Below are 10,866 nucleotides of genomic sequence, written 5' to 3' on the forward strand. Positions count from 1 at the left end.
TTAAATGATTTGCTCAAAGACACACAGCTCTTCAAAGTGACAAAGTGAGGGATCATATTCAAGTCAGATTGATTGGAAAGGCAAAGCACTTTTGTCTCCAGGTGAAGGCCCCAGCAGCTGTAGATTTATGAAATTCTACTCACAGAGCTTCCTCTGAAACCACATGATATTTTATACATTATCAAAGAACGTCAAAAAGCGATCTCACTTGGGATAGAAAGAGGATATAACTGGAGAAATTTGAGAACTCTAAGATCTGGAGTTTAATTACTGGTTATGTACGTATTGCAGTTTATTAATTTTGGCAAATGTACTATGGCAATTTAGGATGTTAACAATGAGGGAAAATGGGTGAAGGGTATACAGGAACCTCCATTTTACCTTTGCAACTTCTCTGTAAAATTATCCCTCCAAAAAACCCTTCTTTAAAAAAAAATCTATCTCATGTTAGACTGTTGAGAACTCTAGTCAGAAATACCCCTAAGTCTTCAAATATGTGATTGATCTATTTTGGAAAACTTTCAAAGACTATTTATAAAAGAAAAGAATATTCACAGCCTCCCTTGGTATTGTCTTCTAGTATCTTCATATGAACTAAGCTTCATATCAGGAAATGAGTCTCAAAAGCTAAATTAAATCCTTCCCATTTCAACTGAAGTCTATTTCTTATTCATTCAACATTTTTTTTTGTCTCTTCTGCTTCATAAATAGCAGCTGTTCATCATCACTCATGCAGTGTAATCATATGCTTGCAGATCCAGTTTTCTATGAAGAGAACATCATATGGCTTCTTTGAACATTTTAAATTCAGTCAGGAGGAATTTACTGAATGCTATTTATGTGCAAAGCAGAATGGTAATTGTGAGGGGTGAGGGGGGGTTAAAAAGGGAAAATAAAGACACAATCCCTACCTTCAAAAACCTTAATATTCCTCCAGCATTAAAAAATGTCTCCTGTGGGCTTTCTGCCTGCATTTCGAAAATGGTTCTTCTCAGGAAGATGCTGATGCTGGAGCACAAGTGGTGTAGCCATGGACTCTTCTCAGCCTGGGGATTTTGTCTCAGTATAATCCTGCCCCCAGCCTGCCTCTTCTAAGGCTCTTCAGCAGAGGGAGGGGACTCCTCTTTTCTTTTGGGGGATATTAGCAGCCTTTGCTTACAGATGCCCAACAGCACACCGTAGGCTCTCTTTCCAGATCCAGGAGGTAGACTGAGCTTTGCTTCCATCCCAGCTCTGCAGGTGAGTGAAGGGAGTAAGGAATATTGAGGAGCAGAGAGGATGTCCCCAGGTGTGAGATATTGCTAGGCTGCAGTTCAGCTTCTCTCAACAGTGTACCTGGCTTTCTTCTCTCTAGATGTCTCAAGTGTATATGATCTTAATATCTTTGCCTCAGGTAAAATTTTCTGAAAGGAGATGCTCCATCATTACCTATGAGAGCTGTCAGAGTTCTCTCATTTGCTGGTTTGGATAAACTGCCCATTGCCCCAGTCAGCTAACTGAAGCCAAATGGAGCTGCCTGGTTATATTAATATCATTTTTCTTCCTCACATTCTTCTTGATTTTCCTGACGTTTTCTTCCCCTCATCATGATTTATCCTCTTTTCTTGTTGCTATGGTTAAAATATTTTTCATTTCGTCTGTTAGTAATACTGACCAACTGTAAGGCAAAAACAATCCCTGATTTCTCTGCATTTGCCCAAGATTTTCGACTATTAAGTTGAAAAATTGTGTTCCTACTCCACTGAAGAAAAACAGGTCAACCCCTCAGAAATGAGCTTATGCCCTAAAATCTAAGTAGTTTGCATGTTAATTATAACCTGTCCAATATCTAAATCTAGGTTTTAAGGGAAGACTTAAACCCTAACAACAAATGTTGACAAAGTACAGCCTGCAAGCCAAATTCTGATGGCCACCTGTTTTTGTAAATAAAATTTTGTTGGAACACAGCCACGCCCATTACGTATTATCTGCTGCTTCTTTTTTGCTACAACGAAGTTGAGTAGTTATGACAAAGACTACATGGCCCTCAAAGCCTAAAATGTTTGGTATTTGGCCTTTTGCTGAAAGAGTCTGCCAATTTCTTACTTAGAAAGTGTTTCCAATTTATGAATAACTTCCCAAGGGGAGAGGAGGCCGCCTTTAAATCTCTGTGACAGATCCAGAGGCCCTGTGAACTGGATTGCCTTAGCTGGGCCCTGGGCCTGGGCCCAGGAAAGGGGGACTAGAACACCTAGAGGTTTGCTGGGGCGGGGGGTGAACGCATCTCTTGCTGAGCTGCTACTGATTTGAGGAGAATTCCTACAAATTCCGTGGGTCTGTATCGCTTGGAAAGCGGCATGAAACGCTTTGAGCTTCTTGGTAGAAAGGCGCTATTCGATACAGGCAGTAAGCCAGGTTAATTCACCCTCAGACTAGTTCTCTCTGCAGTGGAGTCTTCATTGGTTGGTTCTTCAGAAGAACGTGTCTCCTTTGTCTCTAGCGCCTGCATTTCAGGGATGCTTCCTGCAGGGGGCAGTGAAGGTCCCTAGCAAGTAGAGTCCTGCTTCTAGAGCGTTAGATGTAGACCCAGCACCTATGCAGGTTACCCTTTGGGGACCTGAAATGGCTTATGAGAGAATGCTCAGCGAAGAAGGCTGGAGAACAGAGGACAGAAGCCCAAGAGGCAGGCTGCCCCTTTGGCCACATGGGACCTGTGGGACCTGGGGTCAGAACAACATTTGCAAGACTTGGTTACTACATCTATGAAATGTGTAACAATAGTATCTACTTTGTATTAAATTTAATGCCCTTAGAACAGTACCTGGCAAAGTACAGGGAAGCAATTAATATTATTTAAGAAGCATACTGTGGAAAAAAGGGCAACAGGCTTAAAAGGAAAAAAAAAAAGCAGCACATTACAATGTTGGATAGAGGTGGGTCTTAGTCCAGCTAATGATATGTTCATGTCCACGTAGACTCTTGGAGGAGATACATGCACAACTCATTTTAGGGTGATGGGGTTATGAGTCATTGACATTTTTCTTTTGTTGCCTTCCTGTCATTTTAGAAATTTCTGCACAGAGCATGGGTTTAGTTATCAGAAAAGAACAACCCAAAGGATAACCATGACTGAATTTTTCAAAGAACTTCCCGTAGGATAGGACTGTGAGCCCCACCCATACCACAGGACAGGCCATCCCCTCAGATGCGTTCTCTGGTGCAGTTACTGGAGCAGCTTTGAAATCAGTGCAGGGATCTGCCCACATGAGGGGTCCTGCTTTCTTGCTCAGTTTCTTCATAGCTCTCTCAGTGGGAAATAAAGGCCCCCCTAAGCCAGACACAGCCCCACTCTGGCTCCCCAGCAATAGTTCTCCGCAGCCAGGCTTGTCTCTCTGTTTTGCAGGGCAGACATGGTGACAGGCTTCTTGTTCCATTTCTTTCTAGGACTCAGGGGCCAGGGGACTGGCCCCATGTCCAGGCCTTCTGCAACCCCAGGCCTGCGCCCTCTGGAACCCCGGGCCTAGCTGAAGCAGTCCCTCTTGGGATTTGAAGATTTAGGGTAAACAGGACACTGCCCACCTTCCTTGGCTGGCTGGGCATGTCTGGGTCCCCACCCATACTGACCGGTGTGCTGACCTGAACACAGGAAGCCTTTGTCCTGGGCCTCTCTTCACTGGGTTACTCAGATCACAAATGTCTTGTTTTCTTGGCTGATGTACTTTTATTGCCCCCCCCCAAAATAACTTTATTGCCTTTTCAGTCACAAAAAAATGATGTAAGAAAAAGTCCAAGCAATGTTGAAAATGTGAAAAAAGCAAGTCACAAAACAAAGGGAGTTGGGTTGTATTTTTCCTTTACAATATAATATAAAAGTATGAATTTGATTATATAAAAGTATATATTTGGTTATATATATATATGCTTAGAAGACAATCTTGAAGAATGCCTGCCCAACACTAACAGTGGATATATCTGAGAAATGGGACTCATGAGAAAAGAGAGTTTCTGATGCTTTATTTTATACTCTTGTCCGTTGTTTGAATTTCTTATAATAAGCCTGTATTACTTTGTAATTTAAATAAATATATAATGGAAAGTGAAAAATAAACATTACCTAAATCTACCCCTTCCCAATGTCTCATGCATTTAATAAATACTTACTGAGTACCCATTATGTGCCAGGTGCTGCTCTAGGTGCTGGGAAAATACTTGATAATTGTCAAAATCAGACTATTTCTTCCTGTCATAGAACATACTCTCTATTTGGAGGAAACAAGCATTAACCAAACAATCACAAAAATAGATGCAAAATCACAACTGTGGGGAGTACTCTGAAGGGCTGCACCTAGCCTATATAGTTCCATTGTGCCATTTTTTTCAAAGGTGCCCCCATAGGCAGAAACAACCAAGGGTAGCATTGGCAAACAGACCATGCCTTTGATCAATTAGAAGAAGGCAGCCCCTTTTCCAGACTGGCACAGCCCTGCTCTATGCGCAAGGTTTGTGAGTGGAGCACAAACTGGATTTCAGCCACTATCATCTCATCTTGTTGAGATGAACAACCGGCGCAAGGGGACGCAGCAGCCCTGCCATAGGTTCCAGGGACACATACAATAAAGTGGGATTTGAGAGGGTTTCCCTAAGGAACAGACAGAAGAATGAGAACTGAGAGACGAATGGGAATTAAACCTGTGAAAAAGAATAAAGAGAAACATTCTAAGGAGTATTAATAGCCTGTGCAAAGGCCCTGGGCCGGATAGGAAAATGTGCCACTGGGAAATTGCAAGGTCCATTCTGGTGAAGGACTGAAAAAGTAACAGGAACAGCGGTCACAAACAAACCTAGAAAAGTAGGTAGGGGCGGGGGTCAGATCATGCGGGATCTTGTAAACCAGTTTAAGATTACTATGTAAAAATATATCCTTTGCTGATAAGATTTGTACAGGAGGAATTAGAATGGCGTTACTTTATTTTAATCTTTTGTTGGTATTTCATTTATATATAACAAAATGCACAGATCTTACGTACACAGTTTAGTGAGTCTTGACATAGGCATACACCATGTAATCCCCAGCCTATCAAGATGAAAATAGAACTTTCCAACACTTCAGGAAGTTCATTCATGCCTCTTTCCATTCAACCCCCACTCCCCACCCAAGGCAACCACTATTCGTGTTTCTTGTACCTTATATTAGTTTTGCCTGTTCTACAACTTCATATCAATGGCATAATTCAGATGTGCTCTTCTGTTCCTGGTTTCTTTTGCTTAGCATAAAGTTTTCTGAGATTTATAAAACAGTGCTAACTTTTAAAGAAAAATACTGTCTAGATCAGTGGTTCTCAAACTGTAACAGGCATAAGATTCATCTGAATAGCTTATTAAAGCATATCCCTAGACTCTGATACACTAAGTTGGGGGTGGGACCCTCTCCATGAGCATTTCTAATAAAGTTAAGATGATGTTCATGCTGCTGTCAAAGGACCACACTTTGAGAACCGCTGGTCTAGATGACAAAATCAGAAAGATCTTATAAACAGTTTCTAGAAATTTATCTATTCACTCAATAAACCTTTTTTTAAAGCACTTGCTATGTGCCAGGCACTTTCTAAGTGCCAGGGATTCAAAAATAACTAACATGTCGTGCCTGTCCTCTAGTGACTTACAGTCTATTAAGGGAAAACAGAGCATTTCTAACTATATCAGAAAGTCTGTTCACTAATAATTGGCAAATACTTTAAAAGAGAAAGTGCTTTCCAAAATAGATAAACCACAAAGAATAAAAGCAAGGCTATATAATGGATTCCATCCTAGAAACAGGGTTCCTCACTGCCACACTGCATGCAAAGATGATGGGTCAGACCTACTTTATTGAGTCTTTTCCATGTATCCAGTACTGTACCAAGTGCTTACCATGCAGTTTGTCTTTTAATCCTCTCAATAACTCTATGAAGCTAGTACCATATTATTTGCATTTTGTGGATGAGGGGACTGTAGCTCAGAGAGGTGAAAAAACTAGACAGAAGTCTCTCAATAAGTAAGGGATAATCAGAATTCAAACCCAGATCTGGGTGACCCAAGCACTGGTCCTTTTAATTACTAACACTTGCAGCTTTCTAGAAGAAAGCAATCTTCATAAATCATTTTTGTGCTATGGGGACAATAGTACAGCATGGAGACTATAGTCAATGATTCTGTAAAACCTTACTACGTTGATAGATAATAATAGCACTAGAGGGTGTGAGGATTTAGTGATATGGGTAACTGTTGAACCACTGTGTTGTATATTTGAAGCCAACATAGGATTGTCTATCAATGATACTTAAGTAAAAAAAAAATAATAATAAGGAAAGAAAGTCAAATATAAGGAAAAAAATAATTTTTGTCCTAAAAATGCTAATGAGTTGAATATAGAAATATTCAACACAGAAGGAATGATGATACGATGCGTAGGGGGGCAAATAATTTTAACTGGGTGGAAATAAGAAAAGAGGTGGTAATTAGCTTGGAAAATAAATTTTTGTCTGTTTCCCTAATACAGTCTGAGGGGCAGAGACAATCCAGTGGGCGCAAATGCTTTAGTCCCACTCCATTGTGAATAAAAGACGTTTATCAGGGTCAGTTAATAGCTGGAAGGAAATTCCCCTGGCGATTATGCAGTGTTTTTACTTACCAAGTACTACCTTAACATTTGCTAGTTCAACCTTCCGGTTCTCCTGATAGAAGGAAGGAGGTGCCCTAAAGAGCGGACATGTGTATTTTAGTCATTAGAGAGGTATATTCCACAGGACAACCTTTTTGCTTGGGCATATGATTTGTAAATAGGTGTGTTGTAAGTCTGGAAAGGACTGGATCATGAAAAGCCTTATGCCATCGGTCTGTGGGGGTCAAAGTAGAATTTTCCCTTTGGCAGATGCGAGGGGTCAGACGGGAGGCAGGGGATGAGTTCCAAGGCTACGGGCAACACTGCAGACTTGAACTCCGGTAGCGCCAGGGAAGACGGAGAGTAAGGGCTTGCTTCCAGAGACACTTAAGAAATATAACTAACAGGGCTCTGTAATTCATGGAATGTGAGGGGTGAAGAGAGAGGGGCATAGGATGGTCCAGGTTAATAGTCCGGCAGAGTTTCTGGGCTGTGGTGTTTTTAAGGGAGAAAATGGGAGGAAAAGCCGGTGGAATTTTTCACTTTCAGTGTTGAGCAGATAGACATGCAATTTTACTTCTTCCCAAATCTAAACATAGTCTTTCAGAGCAAATTAATGATCTACCATTAATCTAAGGGAAGAGTGAGTTCAAAACGTGGAGATAATTCTAAGGTCTTGTTTTTTCTAAAGAGTTTTGCGTGAGCATTAAATGAGACAGTATGTGTGCAGGAGCTTGAAACATTTATTATTGCATGAAAACGGACACATTTTTGAATGATGAATTTTCATTTTTAAATAAAAGATGGCCCTTGCTTTAAAATCGTCAGCCTTGATTTTAGGAATAATGAGATTTTATCTATGATTTTCTCCTTATACAATGAAAACAAATGTGGAGAAAATATATTTCAACTGTAAGACTTTCAGTGCTCTTTTCAAAGGTAAATCAAAACCAGTAATGCCCCTATTTGAAAACAGTAAGACAAAAAGAATGCAGAAACTTAAACTAAGAGTGAATGTTCACTGGAGGCTTGCTATTGAAGGCACATTCCATGATTGATATCATTTAGTGTTCAAAATTTCCTCGCATTTGTATTTTATAGACAAGGGAAATGAGAGAAATTAAAATACTAGGGCAAAGTCGCAAAGGTGGTAAGTGGTGGAGCTGACTTTGAAGCACCCAGCTTACCTCTGAGAGCTGAGTTCATCCCTGCACCATTTGGTTTCCCACTGAATTGTCAGCATGTCTGGGTGGGTGGACCTGAGTATATCCTTTCTTTCTTTCTGCTTTTCTGCATTTTTGGTAATAAGCATGTATTACTTTAGGGTTGAGAAAAAAGGTGATTGTAATTTAAAAAGTGATCCGATAAATGAATTTATTTTAAATAATCCAATTCTCATTCATTCCCTAAAAAGAACAACTTCACTATCTAATTTTAATTTTAAGTATTAAGTACATTGCTTTTCGAAGGCCAAGATTTATCTGTTGTATGGTTTGTATTGTATGCATCATTCTTGGAAAAAGAGACTATAATTATTGCCAGGTTAATTAACTGTCGTTATCTTAGAGTCTGGAATATTGTAGATAAGTGAACAATTCTGAAATAAAACTTTAGCATTTAAAGCCAAAGAAACAGGAGGATTTTAAAAAAATGATAATCTTTAAACTGTCTGAAATATTGTCAATCAAACTTTAAAAACTCCCTATGACCTGTCAGTTAAAGTCAACACCCAAACCGTCCTGAGATCTGATGTTTAAACTTAGAAATGTGAGATTAGCCCCTTAGAAGTGCAGAACTGATTCCTCATTTCTTTGTCAGTATTTGGTTTCCTTTCTCCTGTGTTCATATGGGTTTGTCAGTGTGTGAGGTCTCAGGAGTATTAGTCTCTTAGATGGATGGGCTGTTTTTGTTGGAAGAAGGCAACATCAGGGAAGTTTTTGTGTTGAAAAGGTAATTATACCGATTAAATTACAGGGACTTTGCAAAACAACATGAGGGACTTGAAGGGAAACAAAAAACATCCTCGGAAACCAGTTACACTTGGATTCACTGAACTTGACACTAATCCACCATTGGTACATACAGCCAAGGCAAGAAAAGAAACATACTTTACTGCAGAATACACTTTATACAAAATACTTGCTGCTTTTGGTTTGAAGAGTATGTATATATTTTAAAAATATGCCTAGGAAAGAACTTTGACTAGGTTTATGGTACAATGCAGACTTTTATACATGAAGATGTGATAAATAAAAAGAAATGTGCTTTAAAAAAACAAGTAGGGAACAAAATCAGAAATTATACATTTTGAATTCATTCCAGTTTCAGTTCCTTATTTCATTTCTTTAAGACAGCAAAGGGTGACTTCTGGCTGTTAGAACATACACTCGATAGAGTTACTTCAAGCATTCAAAAACCTCAGAGTGACAACTGTGAAAAGAGGTTTTGATGAATTAAGTGTAAATGAATCAGAAACATATGGATTACACTCTTTAAAGGACACATGACTTTAAAAGTACAGAGGAAAACATGCTCAGTAAAATGCTCAGGAGCATTCTAAAACTCACATACTTGAAGTGTTTAAGATTTGAGGTGTGCATTTAAGGAGACCACAGCTATCCATATCCAAAGGAAATGTGATGGTTTGCATTAACTTTATTTCTCCACTCCACATTTCCTAGACCTTATGCCCAAGAATAAGGATGCTGTATTAGTCAGGGTTCTCCAGAGAAATAGGACTAATAGGATGTGTATACATACACATACTACATAGAGAGAAAGAGGGATGTATTTTAAGGAACTGGTTCACTCAATTATGGAGACTGGAAAGTTCCAAGTCTGCCATTAAAGTTAAAAGGCTGTCTGCTGGCACAACTCCCTCCTACTCAGTGGCAGTAAATGTTTTGTTCTACTCAGGTCTTCAGCTGATTGAATGAGGCTCCCCCACATATTTGGAGTGCAATATGCTTTTCTCGAAGTCAGCTGATTTAAATGTTAATCTCATCCCAAACACCCACACACAAACATCCAGAGTAATTGTCTGACCATACTGAGTACTGTGGCCCAGCCAAGCTAACAAATGAAATTGATCATCACAGACACCTAGCTGGCTGGTAGTGCCTGCTTGTTAAATGTGACAATTAGAACACAAAAGCAGTGCCAGTTCAAAGGAAAGAGGAAAATTCACTAACAAAGTTTTAGAGCTGGAAAGGCCACTGAAGCCGTTCTAATGGTATTTCTCAAGGGCGATGTTATCACCATGGGTGGCAGAGTAATTTTTATATGTGGGGATTATTCTGAGCATCACAGAGCGTTGAGCATCCCTGCCCCAACCCCTGAAAGCAAACAGTTCTCCCAAACCTGTGACAACCACAAGACCATCCCACAGCTTTCCAAAAATCCTAGCATGGGGGCGACACTTTAAGAACTACCCCCCTGCTCTATTTTAGAGGAGCAAAAAGATTCAGTAGTTACCTCTTATATCTTATACAGAGACTAATATTTTCTTTTTCTTTCTGATTTGACAGTGTGATTAATTGTATCAGATTATTTTGCAGTAAATAATATGTGAATCTAGAATACTTTACTTAAAATAAGGTTTAAAATATAAACTCTGAACAGTTTAACAAGCTATAACATATGAAGTTGGGTAAAGATTTCAGTCATAAAACTACCAGGATTTTTGTTAACACACATATGCATTTTTGGTATTCAACTAAAAGCATGGATATATTACCCATTTAAAAAAAACTTTTGAAAATTTGATTAGTTGAAGAAGTATTACTCCAGAACAATACACATGAACATATTGGATGTCACTGTCCATACCAAAAGAGAGCATCTCTGGGTTAACAATTAGCTTTGTTTTGTTTAACTAACAGTTACTCTTTAGATATGAACTTAGATGTTACTTGTTCCAGGAAGCTGTAACCAACCACACAAATACACTTTACTGACATCCTATATTTTCCCCTTCACAGGATTCATCACTATTGGTTGTAGTTGGCATTCTTATCTCCTCCACTAAGCTGTAGGCTCTGTGAGATCAGGGACCTTGCAAAGGTTATTTGCCTGCCTTTGTACTCCTAACGTTAAGCCAAATTCCTGGCACATAGTAGGATTTCAATAACTATGTGTTAGATTGGTGAACTGGGAGGCGGCAGCATAAAGAAAACTTCTATCTTTATTGAAAATCATGCACATACCATTTTCCTGTGTTGAAGCCTAGGGAACAGTTAATATTTTAT

Source organism: Manis javanica, chromosome 11 (assembly GCF_040802235.1).
Source record: "Manis javanica isolate MJ-LG chromosome 11, MJ_LKY, whole genome shotgun sequence".
In the NCBI taxonomy this organism is placed as follows: domain Eukaryota; kingdom Metazoa; phylum Chordata; class Mammalia; order Pholidota; family Manidae; genus Manis; species Manis javanica.